This window comes from Triticum aestivum, chromosome 7B, assembly GCF_018294505.1.
Source record: "Triticum aestivum cultivar Chinese Spring chromosome 7B, IWGSC CS RefSeq v2.1, whole genome shotgun sequence".
Lineage (NCBI taxonomy): Eukaryota > Viridiplantae > Streptophyta > Magnoliopsida > Poales > Poaceae > Triticum > Triticum aestivum.
The window spans coordinates 337,516,833-337,532,047 of record NC_057813.1 but is presented as its reverse complement, the minus strand read 5'-3'; the positions used below and the strand labels follow the sequence as shown (position 1 = coordinate 337,532,047).

General features: G+C 42.6%; 1 long non-coding RNA gene across 1 annotated transcript; it reads right to left on the bottom strand.

The window, feature by feature from the left end:
• Nucleotides 1-11,563: 11,563 nt before the first annotated feature.
• LOC123159685 (uncharacterized) lies at nt 11,564-14,910 on the bottom strand. The gene is made up of 2 exons (XR_006479848.1): nt 14,512-14,910; nt 11,564-11,831 (listed from the first exon to the last, which is right to left on the bottom strand). It is a non-coding gene; the product is annotated as an uncharacterized lncRNA (long non-coding RNA).
• Between the last annotated feature and the right edge of the window lie 305 nt (nt 14,911-15,215).

The window sequence follows — 15,215 nt, the reverse complement described above, 5'->3', positions numbered from 1 at the left end:
TAAGACGCTCAAGAAGTTGCTTGGGAGATTCACCTTTTTCCATACAAAAATTTTGCAAATGCCCCTTGGCAATTTCATATTGAGCAAGCCGAAGAGTGGAGGTACCGGTCTTGGTTCTCACAATGGTATCCCATAATTCCTTGGCACTTGTGATATGTATGTATGGTCTCCTTTGCTTGTCGGTCATACCTCTTCTTATGCACATGGTTGCTGTGTCGTTGAGATTCTTGTCATATACCTCTCTTGGAGTAAGATTCTTCGGGTCAACAGCTTGATAGCCATACTCCAAGATCTCCAACATCTCATCATTTCCATATCGAAGATGATCCTGCATAGCAACTCTCCACAAAGCAAAATTGGTAGTTTCATCAAGTAAAGGAGGTTTGCCTTGAGGGTTATACTTAGGTTTCTCTATTTGAGGTCTTGCATAAAGCCAAGGAACACTGGAGTGTTCATTGTTAGGACGTTGTTGGCCAAGTGAAGGAGTAGACACAGCTGGCCTCGAGGCCGCACCACCAGAAAGTGGTGCAAGCATCATGGTTAGTGTGGCTAACCTCATTTGGACCAAGGCCTCAAGAGAGGCATCATGCTCCTCCTTTTGCTTAGCAAGAGCTCGTTCCAGATCCTCTAAAGTGAAGGACTTGGCTTCCGTGGAAGCCGCGTCCGTGTTCTTCGGATCTGCACCAAGGGGAGTCCCATCGGGGTTCATCTCGCTCTAGGATGGTTAAGCCACAAGAATAGAGCACGAGGCTCTGATACCAATTGAAAGGATCGAGATGGACCTAGAGAGGGTGTGAATAGGTACAATTACAAATTTTAATTGTTACTTAGAAATTTTAGGCAATAATGCGGAATATAAAGTTTAGCCTAATAATTGCAAGTGTGATGCTATGAGCTAAGCAAGGTAAACAAGTAACACGAGTAGGAGAGTAAGCAAGTACACTAGGATATAAGTAAGACTAAGAGACAAGTAACCACAAGTAGGGATTTAGGGTTAGGGATAACCACAACTTCGAGAGACGAGGATGTATGCCGATGTTCACTTCCTTGGTGGGAAGCTACGTCACCGTTTAGAGAGGTGGATGTTACCACGAAGGCACACCAACGTCACGAAGGCTCACCCTATTCTCTCTTTGAGATAACACCACGAAGGCGTTTCTCAACCACTAGTGGTAGACCTTGGGGTGATCTCCAAACCCTCACAAACTTTTCCGAGGGTAATCACAATGGTCGATTCCTCTCTGAAAGACTCCTACCACCTAGGAGTCTCCAACCTCCAAGAGTAACAAGAACGTTGGGGAATGCTCAAGAACTTGCTCAAATCACGAATTCCTCGGGTGAGTAGAAGGAGTAGTGGATCTATCACTTGATTGGAGAACTTCTCTCAAATGTTCCCAAATCCCTTGGGGATCTAGGATTTGGTGTAGGGTGTCAAGAGAGGGAGTGAGATGTGTTCTTAGAAAGCTCAAAGTGAATGGTCAACCTTATCCCATGAGATGGAGAAGGCTATATATAGTGTGAGTGTAAAATGGACCATTGAGCCACTTGGTGCATAGGGGCTACGGACGTTCGGTGGGTACCGGACGACCGGTGCCACAGATTAGACCAGACGTCCGCCCGGTCCGCCGGTCGTCCGGGTGCTGGAACATCTCCCAGGGGCACAGACAAGGTATGGAACTCACAGTCAGCAGACGCCCGGAAGGCGCCGGTCGTCCGGAGGTCGGATGTCCGGTGTGGTCGGAAATCCGCAAATAAACATTCTATGGAAGTGCACCGGATATGCGGAGGTGAGCGGACGTCTGATGGCGAGATCGGTCTTCCGCTAATATCTGTTCTGTGGAGATGCACCGGACAACCGGGGAGAGCTAGAAGCCCGATCGGCTGAGAGAGGCCGGACGTCCGTAGACTCTTGGACGTCCGGTGATAGCTGAACCTCTTAGAAACATACCAATCTTTGTGCATAAGATAGAGGAAGAATCTAGAGAATATATGTGAGGGAATTTTGTGGGTTTGAGCAAGTTCTTTCACAAAATCCAATGATCCCCTCTTAATAGTGCGGGATCCCTATACTCAAGAACAAACCGAAAAAGAAGCCGAAGCTTTCTGTCTTTGTCTTGTGTCTCTGATCTCGAGTGATATATGTATATATATTTTGTCCGTAGTCATGATCCACACACAGCTCTTGAGAAATAATCATGAGATATACTTGATAAACATGATTAGTCCCAACATGCATGTTGTTATCAACATCAAAATATGATTAAGGGCATGATTGCACTTTCAATTGCTCATCAGGAAAGCTATCATCAATAGGCAGTGGGTCATCAAGAACATTTTCTAACCTAGACAAGTGGTCTGCAGCGGGGTTCTCAGCTCCCTTTCTATCAATAATATGCAAATCAAATTCCTGTAGCAAAAGAACCCATCTAATAAGTCTAGGTTTAGCATCTTTCTTTTCCATAAGGTATTTAATAGTTGCATGATCGGTGCGAACGGTTACTTTGGAATCAACAATATAAGATCTGAACTTGTCACAAGCAAAAACAACTGCTAAAAATTCTTTTTCAGTAGTAGCATAATTTCTCTGGGCACTGTCTAGAGTTTTACTAGCAAAATGAATAACATTCAATTTATTATCAACTCTTTGCCCTAGAACAACACCAACATCATAATCACTAGCATCACACATAATTTCAAAGGGTACATTCCAATCAGGTGGTTGAAAAATAGGTGCAGAAATCAAGGTTTTATTAAGTATTTCAAATGCTTCCACACAATCATCATCAAAAACAAACGGAACATCTTTTTGCAAGAGATTAGTGAGAGGCCTAGAAATTTTAGAGAAGTCTTTAATAAACCTCCTATAGAAACCAGCATGACCAAGGAAACTTCTTATACCTTTGATATCTTTAGGACACGACATCTTTTCAATAGCATCTACTTTAGCTTTATCAACTTCAATACCTCTTTCGGAGATTTTATGCCCCAAGACAATACCTTCATTAACCATAAAGTGGCACTTCTCCCAATTCAAAGCAAGATTAGTTTCTTCACATCTCTGCAAAACTCGATCAAGGTTGCTTAAGCAATCATCAAAAGAAGTTTAGTAAATGGAGAAATCATCCATGAAAATCTCAACAATCTTTTGACAAAAGTCAGAGAATATAGCAGCCATACATCTTTGTAAGGTAGTAGGTGCATTGCATAAAACAAAAGGCATACGTCTATAAGCAAAAGTACAGAAAGGGCAAGTAAAAGTGGTCTTTTCTTCGTCCTCTTTTGACACAGGTATTTGAGAAAAACCATCCAGAAATCAAAAATGTGTATGTTTGGACAGTCTTTCTAGCATTTGATCAATAAAAGGTAGATGGTAATGATCTTTTCTAGTAGCTTTATTTAATTTGCAAAAATCAATTACCATTCTATAACCTATAACAATTCTTTGTGCAATTAATTCATTCTTATCATTAGGAACAACACTAATACTTCCCTTCTTAGGGACACAATGAACGGGACTTACCCATCTACTATCAGCAATAGGATAAATTATACCTGTCTCTAGAAGCTTTAGTATTTCATTTCTTACCACTTCTTTCATCTTAGGATTTAACCGTCGTTGATGATCAACAATTGGTTTAGCATCCGGGTCCATATTAATTTTGTGCTGACATAGAGTGGGACTAATTCCCTTAAGATCATCAAGAGTACATCCAATAGCGGCATGGTGCTTCTTCAGAGTTTTTAATAATTTCTTTTCTTCATGCTCTGAAAGGTTAATACTAATAATAACAGGATATATCTTCTTCTCATCAACATAAGCATATTTCAAAGTATCAGGTAATTGTTTAAGCTCAAACACGAGGTCACCCATGGGTGGAGGAGGATCCCCAAGGATTTCAATAGGCAATTTGTGTTTCAAAATAGGCATTTGGTTAAAGAATATTTCATCTATTTCCTTTCTTTCATTCATAAACATATCATTCTCATGATCTAGCAAATATTGTACTAAAGGGTCGGTAGGAGGCACGTCAATAGAATCAAGACCAATGATTTCATCCTTACTAGGCAATTCTTTATCATGGGTTTGTCTATGAAATTTAGAGAAATTAAAATCATGAGACACATCCCCAAAACTTACAGTAAAAATTTCTTTCTCACAGTCTATCTTAGCATTAACAGTGTTCAAGAAAGGTCTACCAAATATAATGGGACAAAAATCATCTTGTGGGGAACCAAGAACAAGAAAATCAGTAGGGTATTTTATGTTCCCACACAAGACTTCAAAATCTCTAACAACCCCAATTGGTGATATAGTATCTCTGTTGCCAAGCTTAATAGTAACATTAATATCTTCTATCTCAGCAGGTGCAATATCATTCATAATTTCTTGATATAAAGTAAAAGGAATTGCACTCACACTAGCACCCACATCACATAAGCCATGATAACAATGATCTCCTATTTTAACAGAAACAACAAAAATGCCAACAATATGTCTATGTTTATCTTTAATATCATGTCTACCAATTCTAGCAGCTTCATAAATAAATAACATGCCCATCAATATTATCAACCAAGAGATCTTTAACCATAGCAATACTAGGTTCAACTTTAATTTGTTCAGGGGGTGTAGGTGCTCTAGTATAACTCTTACGAACCACAACTGAAGCTTTATCATGATCCTTTATCCTAACAGGAAAAGGTGGTTTCTCAATATAAGTAGTAGCAACAATAGGATCAACATTATAAGTAATAGTTTCTTCTTCAACTTTAATAGGTTTTACTACTTTCACTTTAATGGGAGGATGATATTTAAACCACTTCTCCTTAGGGAGATCAACATGAGTAGCAAAAGATTCACAGAAAGAAGCTACTATCTCAGAGTCAAGTCCATATTTAGTGCTAAATTCACGAAAAGCATCGGTATCCATGAAAGATTTAACACGGTCAAACTTAAGGTTTATACCTGGATCATTACCTTCGTCGAGTTCCCAATCTTCAGAGTTGCATTTAATTAATTCCAATAAATCCGATTTGAATTCAATAGTCTTCTTCATAAAAGAACCAGTACAAGAAGTATAAAAATTCTTTCATGGATATAAAATTGACTTAAGCCTCCCCCAAGCTTGAGCGATACTTTCTCCTTCACGAGGCCAAAACTTATATATATAATTCCGATCACGATGAACTAGATGCATAGGATAAAACTTCTGATGAAATTCCAATTTCAATCGGTTGTAGTTCCAAGATCCAACATCATCACATAGCCTATACCATGTCAATGCATTCTCCTTCAAAGATAAAGGGAAGACCTTCTTCTTGACTTCATCCTCGGGCAAACCTGCAAGCTTAAATAATCCACAAACTTCATCCACATAGATTAGATGCATATCAGGATGTAATGTTCCATCTCCTACATAAGGATTAGCCAGTAGTTTCTCTATCATACCCGGAGAAATTTCATAATAAATATTTTCAGTAGGTTTAGTAGGTTGAGGAGCAACTCTTTGCTCTACCGGTCGAGGTGAAGATACCCTGAACAAGCACCTCAAAGGATTATTTTCCATAGTGACAAGTGATAGTAAATTTCAGCACGTAATATAAAAGTTTCCTTACCAAATTCCACTCACCAAAGGTGCTTCACTCCCCGGCAACGGCGCCAGAAAAGAGTCTTGATGACCCACAAGTATAGGGGATCTATCATAGTACTTTCGATAAGTAAGAGTGTCGAACCGAACAAGGAGCAGAAGGAAATGACAAGCGGTTTTCAGCAAGGTATTCTCTGCAAGCACTCGGTAGCAGATAGTTGTGTGGTAAGATAATTCGTAATGGGTAACAAGTAACAAGAGTAACTAAGGTGCGGCAAGGTGTCCCAATCCTTTTTGTAGCAAAGGACAAGCCTGGACGAACTCTTATATAATGCAAAGCGCTCCTGAGGACACATGGGAATTACGGTCAAGTTAGTTTTCATCATGCTCATATGATTCGCGCTCGTTACTTTGATAATTTGATATGTGGGTGGACCGGTGATTGGGTGTTATCCTTACTTGGACAAGCATCCGCAACTACGAAAGAAGAATTAAGATAAATCTAACCATAGCATGAAACATGTGGATCCAAATCAACCCCTTACAAAGTAACTCATAAACTAGGGTTTAAGCTTCTGTTACTCTAGCAACCCATCATCTACTTATTACTTCCCAATTGCTACGTCTTGAGCTTGCGTTGGTTTTCCTTGAAGAGGAAAGGGTGATGCAGTAAAGTAGCATAAGTATTTCCCTCAGTTTTTGAGAACCAAGGTATCGATCCAGTAGGAGGCTCCCCAAAAGTCCCACGCACCTACACAAACAAACAAGAACTCGCAACCAACACAATAAAGGGGTTGTCAATCCCTTCATGGCCACTTGCTAAACTGAGATATGATAGAGATAATATGATAAGATAAATATATTTTTGGTATTTTTATGATATAGATTGGAAAAGTAAAGATGCAAATAAAAGTAGATTGAAAGCTTATATGATAAGATATAGACCCGGGGGCCATAGGTTTCACTAGTGGCTTCTCTCAAGATAGCATAAGTATTATGGTGGGTGAACAAATTACTTTCGAGCAAATGATAGAAAAGCGAATAATTATGAGATTATCTAGGCATGATCATGTATATAGGCATCACGTCCGTGACAAGTAGACCGACTCCTGCCTGCATCTACTACTATTACTCCACACATCGACCGCTATCCAGCATGCATCTAGAGTATTAAGTTCATAAAGACACAGTAACGCATTAAGAAAGATGACATGATGTAGAGGGATAAACTCATGCAATATGATATAAACCCCATCTTTTTGTCCTCGATGGCAACAATACAATACGTGCCTTGCTGCCCCTGCTGTCACTGGGAAAGGACACCGCAAGATTGAACCCAAAGCTAAGCACTTCTCCCATTGCAAGAAAGATCAATCTAGTAGGCCAAACCAAACTGATAATTCGAAAAGACTTGCAAAGATAACTTAATCACACATAAAAGAATTTAGAGGAGATTCAAATATTTCTCACAGATAAACTTGATCATAAACCCACAATTCATCGGATCTCGACAAACACACCGCAAAAAGAGTTACATCAAATAGATCTCCAAGAAGATCAAGGAGAACTTGGTATTGAGATTCAAAGAGAGAGAAGAAGCCATCTACCTAATAACTATGGACCCGAAGGTCTATGGTAAACTACTCACAACTCGTCGGAAGGGCCTTGGAGATGATGTAGAGGCCCTCCGGGGTCGATTCCCCCTCCTGCGGAGCACCGGCGAAGGCTCCAAGATGGGATCTCGCAGATACAGAAGGTTGTGGCGGTGGAATTAGGTTTTCGTGGTGCTCCTCGATGGTTTCAGGGTACGTGGGTATATATAGGAGGAAGAAGTAGGTCGCTGGATGCTCGAGGGGCCCACGAGGGTGGGGGCGTGCCCACCTGTAGGGGCGCACCCGGCACCCTCGTGGCCGCCTTGCTTGTTGTTTGACTTCCACTCCAAGTCTCTAGGTTTGCATTTGTTCCAAAAAGATCGTTCCCGAAGGTTTCATCGTGTTTGGACTCTGTTTGATATTCCTTTTCTTTGAAACACTAAAATAGGCAAAAAAACAGAAATATGGGTTGGGCCTCCGGTTAGTAGGTTAGTCCCATAAATGATATAAAATTGTAAAGTAAAGCCCATAAACATTCAAAACGGGTAATATAATAGCATGGAACAATCAAAAATTATAGATACGTTGGAGACGTATCACCAATGCCTTCCCCTAGGCCCAAATCATGGTGAAGTGTCATGTAGTCTACGTTCACATAACACCACTAGAGGAGAGACAACATACATCTCATCAAAATATCGAACGAATACCAAATTCACATGATTACTTATAACAAGACTTAACCCATGTCCTCAGGAACAAACATAACTACTCAAAAAGTATATTCATGTTCAAAATCAGAGCAGTAATAATTATCATTAAGGATCTGAGCATATGATCTTCCACCGAATAAACCAACTAGCATCAACTACAAGGAGTAATCAACACTACTAGCAACCCACAGGTACCAATCTAAGGTTTTGAGACAAAGATTGTATACAAGAGATGAACTAGGATTTGGCAGGAGATGGTGCTGGTGAAGATGTTGATGGACATTGATGACCTCCCTCTCAATGAGAGGATCATTGGTAATGACAATGGCTTCGATTTCCCCCTTCGGAGGGAAGTTTCCCCGGTAGAACAGCTCCGCTGGAGCCCTAGATTTCTTCTGCCCAGGTTCCGCCTCGAGACGGTGGCGCTTCGTCCCGAAAACTTCGTCTTGGTTTTTTCTAGGCCAAAACACATCTTATAGCAGAAGATGGGCACCGGAGGCCTGCCAGGGGGGCCACAAGGCAGGGGGCGCGCCCCCCACCATTGTGGCTTCCTGGTGGGGCCCCTCTGGTACTTTCTTCGCCAATATTTTTTATATATTCCATAATAATTCTCCGTAAATTTTTAGGACTTTAGGAGTTGTGGAGGATAGGTCTCTCAGATTTGCTACTTTTCCATTCCAGGATTCCAGCTGCCGGCATTCTCCCTCTTTGTGTAAACCTTGTAAAATAAGAGAGAACGGGCAGTATTGTGCTATAATGTGTAATAACAGCCCATAATGCAATAAATATCAATATAAAAGCATGATGCATAATGGATGTATCATTCATACGTGAGTTTATCTTGTCTACATCATGTCATCTTGCTTAAAGCATTACTCTGTTTTTCCATGAACTTAATACACTAGATGCATGTTGGATAGTGGTCGGTGTGTGGAGTAATAGTAGTAGATGCAGGCAGGAGTCGGTTTAATCATCTTGGACGTGATGCCTATATACATGATCATTGCCTTGGATATCGTCATAATTATTTGCTATTATGTCAATTGCCCAACAGCAATTTGTTTACCCACCGTATGCTATTTTCTCGAGAGACGCCTCTAGTGAAAACTATGGCCTCCGGGTCTATTTTCTATCATATATCAAAACCAAAAATACTTGCTGCAATTTTATTTTATTTATTTATTTTCTATTTTAGTTAGATCTATTTACCAAAACCTATACAATTTAATCTTGCTCATAACCGTTGAGGGATTGACAACCCCTCTATGCGTTGGGTTGCAAGTATTTGTTGTTTTTGTGCAGGTGATGTTTACATATAGTGTTGCTTGGTTCTTCTACTGGATTGATAACCTTGGTTTCATAGCTGAGGGAAATACTTATCTCTAATGTACTGCATCATCCTATCCTCTTCAAGGAAATCCCAGCGCAGTTCACAAGTAGCAATCTCCCTAAGGAGAAGTGTCTTAAATATCATCCCCCTATTAAAGAAAATATTGAGGAAAATTATGTTATTATTGATATATCATGTTATTATCAATGCTAACCTTTCAGGGCACGAAGAAAAGTGATTACTTAAAACTCTGAGGAAGCAATGTGCTACTATTGGATATACTCTTGATGATCTTAAGGGCATTGGTCCCACTCTATGTCAACACAAAATTAATATGAAGCCTAATGCTAAGCCAGCTATTAATCACCAACGATGGTTGAATCCTAAGATGAAAGATGTGGTAAGAATTGAAATATTAAATCTTCTTGAAGCAGGTGTAATTTATCCCATAGCTGATAGTAGATGGGTAAGTCCCGTTCATTGTGTTTCTAAGAAAGGTGGTATAATTGTTGTTCCTAATGATAAAAAATGAACTCATCCCACAAAGAATTGTAACTCGCTATAGGATGGTAGTTGATTTCAGGAAATTACACAAAACTACTAGAAAAGATCATTACACCTTGCATCTTACTGATCAAATGTTAAAAATATTGTCTAAGCATACACACTTCCGTTTCCTTGATGGATATTCTGGGGTTTCTCAAATACCTGTGTCAAAATAAGATCAATAGAAACTAATTTTACTTGCCCTTTTGGAACCTATGCTTATAGAGTATGCCTTTTGGGTTATTCAAGGCACCTGCTACCTTTCAAAGATGTATCACTGCTATATTCTGTGACTTTTGTGAAAAGATTATTGAGGTTTTCGTGGATGATTTTTCTATTTGTGGGACTTTTTTGATGATTGCTTAAGCAACCTTGATTGAGTTTTACTGAGATGTGAAGAAACTAATCTTGTCTTGAATTAGGAGAAGTGCCACTTTATGGTGAATGAAGGTATAGTACTTGGGCATAAAATTTCTGAACGAGCTATTGAAGTAGATAAAGCTAAAGTTCATGCAATTGAGAAAGTGCCATGTATAAAGATATTAAAGTATAAGAAGTTTCCTTGGTCATGCTGATTTCTATAGGAGGTTTATTAAAGACTTCTCTAAAAATTCTAGGCCTCTTACTAATCTCTTGCAAAAAGATGTTCCATTTATTTTTGATGACAATTGTGTAGAAGCCTTTGAAATACTTAAGAAAGCCTTAATCTCTACACCCATTGTTCAACCACCTGATTGGAACCTACCATTTGAAATTATTTGTGATGCTAGTGATTATGTTGTTGGTGTTATTTTAGGACAAAGAGTCGATAATGTTATACATTATGCTAGTAAACTCTAGACAGTGCTCAAAGAAATTATGCTACTGCTGAGAAAGAATTTTTAGCATTTGTTTTTGCATGTGATAAATTCAGATCTTATATTGTTGATTCTAAAGTAACTGTTCACACCGATCATGTTGCTATAAAATATCTTATGAAAAATAAAGATGCTAAACATAGGTTGATTAGGCGGGTTATGTTGCTACAAGAATTTGACTTGCATATTATTGATAGAAAGGGAGCCGAGAACCCAGTAGCTGATAATTTGTCTCGAATGGAAAATGTTCTTGATAAGCCACTGCATATTGATGATAGTTTTCCTAATGAACAATTAGCTATTATAAATGCTTCTCATAATATGTGACGCCCCCGATTCAATCATACACGCAAATGTGTACGATCAAGATCAGGGACTCATGGGAAGATATCACAACACATCTCTAGACACAAATAAAATAATACGAGCTTTATATTACAAGCCAGGGGCCTCGAGGGCTCGAATACATAAGCTCGATCATAGACGAGTCAGCGAAAGCAGCAATATCTGAGTATAGACATAAGTTAACCAAGATCTGCCTTAAGAAGGCTCGCACAAACATCAATGATCGAAAAGGCAAGGCCTCCTGCCTGGGAGCCTCCTAACTACTCCTGGTCGTCAGCGGCCTCCACGTAGTAGTAGGCACCCTCGGGTAGTAGTAGTAGTCGTCGGTGGTGGCATCTGGCTCCTAGGCTCCACCATCTGGTTACAGCATCCGACAAGAATGCAAAGAGGTGGAAAAATGGGAGCAAAGCAACCGTGAGTACTCATCCAAAATACTCGCAAGCGAGGATCTACACTACATATGCATCGGTATCAAAAAATGGGTAGTATCTGTTGTGACGCCCCCGATTCAATCGTACACTAATCATACACGCAAATGTGTACGATCAAGATTAGAGACTCGCGGGAAGATATCACAACACAACTCTAGACACAAATCAAAATAATACAAGCTTTATATTACAAGCCAGGGGCCTCGAGGGCTCGAATACAAGCTCGATACACAAGATTCAGCGGAAGCAGCAATATCTGAGTACAGACATAAGTTAAACAAGGATGCCTTAAGAAGGCTAGCACAAAAGCAACACGATCGAAGAGGCAAGGCCTCCTGCCTGGGACCTCCTATAACTACTCCTAGTCATCGATGGTCTCCATGTAGCAGCATCCATCGGCGGTGGCATCTGGCTCCAGGGATCCACCATCTGGTTGCACCAACCAGAAAGAAGAAAGAAGGGGGGAAAGGGGTAACAAAGCAACCGTGAGTACTCATCCAAAGTACTCGCAAGCATCTGATCTATACTAAGTATGCATTGGTATCAAACGGAAGGGTTGTATCTCTGGACTGAACTGTAGAATGCTAGAATAGAGGGGAAGGCCTAGCCTATCAAAGACTAGCATCTTCAAGCAGCTCCAAGCATCTTGCAGCATGTAGAAGAGTAAAGAGTAGCATTTTAATATTTAACAAGCATGTTGTAACATCAATGCCCAGAAATCCTTCCCCGACTCCCTGCGGGAAAGTAATCTCGGAGCCACATATCCATCACATATCTCAAGTATCCATTTCTAGTTATATAAGATCCGGATATAAGTCCGAACGTCCATTACCGCGGACACGGTATTCGAATATATATCTTCCCTGCAGGGGTGCACCACGTTACCCAACATGCTCGATCACTCTGGCCGGACACACCTTTCTGGGGTCAATGCCCGCCCTTGGAAGATCAACACGTAGCAGCCCTACCTAGGCTCAGCAGAGAGGTCCCCGCCGGTCTACATCCTAAGCACTCCGGGGTCTTGGGCCCATCGCCCGCAGCACTCCGGGTCGTTGTGTGCAAGGTGGATACCAGCACCGCCTCGGATGGCCAGCACGATCCGACCGTGCCATGATGCTGAACTAGACGTCTGACAGCTTCGGCTGATACTGCGACGTCGAGGCCCATATCTATTCTCGCGTGGTGGTTAGTGCGTAAAGGCCAGAGGCCAACTCAGAACAAATACCCAAACCTGTTAGTGCATTGGGGGCTCGCGGAAATGAGTAGAGACTCACAATAAGGTGACCCAGTCACCCCGTCTCATGGACTTACGGCAAGGGCCCGGACTGCCCGGCCGTGCCATGTGGAAAACTCGTGGGTGCTCTACGGGTCCGCCCGACTTTCACATCAACTCGCGGGTACCCCTCAGGGCCGACCCGACTTCAACAATGGTATCAACTAAAGTCAAGGTAACCGTGTGTCCAAACATCAAGGGGAAAACCCGTGGAATCACCCACGGAGGATTCCACTCAATGTAATCATCAAGGTGAACGTAAGAGGGACCACCCTCAAGGTTCACACTTGAGGTGTTGAACGACGGAGCTGTATCGGGAATGGTGAAAGAGGAAATCACCCTCGATGACCACGACCGAATAGCTACACTACAGAATTATCATCAGGAGTGCGTTATGAGGGATCACCCTTGGCACTCGATAGTAGCTCTACAGAGTCGAGCAACAAAAGGGCGTGATGTGATGTGAGGTGTCGGGCTCTGGTCGTCGATCACGCTGATCGAGTCGTCGATGATGAAGCAGGGGCAACAAGGACAAGTGGGGGTCACTGATGGATCACTTAGCAACCTATACTAAGGAGTTTAGGATAAGCAGGTAGGTAACAATAGTAGGTACAAAAGCAGGCTATGCATCAGAATAGGAGCAAACAATAACAGTAGCAAAATCTAATGCAAGCATGAGAGTATAGAATGGGCGATATCGGGATGATCAAAGGGGTGGCTTGCCTGGAAGCTCCACTGAAAGGGAAGAAGTGTTGTCAGTGACGTAGTCGATCACAGTGGCATCAACAACGGTCTCAAGGTCTACCGGAGAGAGGGGAAGAAACAGTAAATACACGCAAACATATGCATAATATGATTATAAGTGGGGCTAGAGGTGTTTTAACGCAGCGTTAGGCGATACTGGCGAAGGGGGAAACATCCGGGAAAGTCTTCCCGGACCTGGACGTCTGTTAGACAGATGAACCGGAGGGGGAAAGTTCAATGTTTGCTATGCTAGGGACGTGTGGCGGACGAACGGTCTGCGTATTCGGATTCGTCTCGTCGTTCTGAGCAACTTTCATGTACAAAACATTTTCATCCGAGTTACGGATTATTTTATATTATTTTTCAAAGCTTTAAACATTTATTGAAATTATAATTAATTCAAAATTGGAATTATGATGTCAGCGTGACGTCAACATGATGTCAGCAGTCAACAGAGCGTTGACTGGTCATACTGACGTGTGGGGTCGTTCTGTCATAGACCAAACTAAACAAACAATTGTATTTAACTAATCAAGTTAGTTAAGCTAATTAAGTATAGTTAATTAAGTTAATTAATTATTAACTTAATTATATATATATACATTTTTATGAAAATAAAAGGGGACGTGGGCCCCATATGTCATAGGCCCAGTGGCCTAGCGGGGCGGGTTACCGGGGCTGCCCAGCCTAAACGGGCAGGGGGCGGCCTGACTGGGCACTGGCCCAGGCCGGCCACGGTGGGGGATGGCCGGCGCGGTCGCCGGCGAGCGAGCAGGGTAGGAGGAGGCGGACGCAACCGGTTGAGCCGGGCGAGGCGGATGACGGCCCAGGCCGCCGCAGGCGGGCGGCGCAAACAGGCGGAGGCGGGCGCGACGGCCGGAGACGAGGCCACGGTGTGAGGCGCGTAGGCACGGCGAGCACAGGCATTGGCGTGCGCGGATGCGCCCGCGCACTGCGTGCGTCGGTAGCCGGAGCAGCGCGAGCAACAAGAACGCATGTATGTACGCGGACACGCGAACTAGGATGAGCTCGCGACGGCAAACGACAACCAAATCGAGGCGGTGGAAGGGGGAATCCAGAGGAGAAGCTCACCAAGGAGCCACGGACGTGGTTGGGGAGGCCGGGGACGGTCGGGGTCGAGCGAATCGACGATGGCGGCCGGCGGTGCAGGATGTCGAAGACGAACTCGATGGCGGCGATTCGGTGCAGCTCCGCTCGATTTGATGCTCGGGATGGACGAATTCGATGGTGGTTGTCCTCCTGGTCGCTGTCTCAGGGCTTGGGGAGGCCGGTGGGGGCGTCTGTGGAGGCGGCATGGCGGCGGTGTCACTCGGGCGGTGCAAGCAGAGGAGATCGTGGCACGAGGGAGAGGAAGGAGATGCGGCTAGGGTTTCGCAGGGGGGAGAGAGCAACATTGTAGGGCGCCAAGGGGAGTGGATGGCCGCCTCGTGTCCATCGGCGCCGTGTACGGCCGCCCTCTGTCCATGAGCTCCCGATGAACAGAGGAAGGGGAACGACCTGGCGGTGGGCTGGGCCTGTCCAGTGGCCAAGGCCCAGGGGAATTAGTGGGGAGGGATTTTGTTTTCTTTTGTTGATCGGGTTTTTCCTTTTCTTTTGTTTAACTCCTTTTTTTTGCCTATGTTTGCATTTTCTTTTTGTACGAAAAGAGTTTTGTTTTGAGCAAAACATGGCACATAATCCTAACACAATAAATTGAGATGGAACAAAAAGTACGGGGTCAAAAGGAGTTGTCTAACCATTTTTAGAAATTGAAAAGGTCAATTGCAAATGATGCT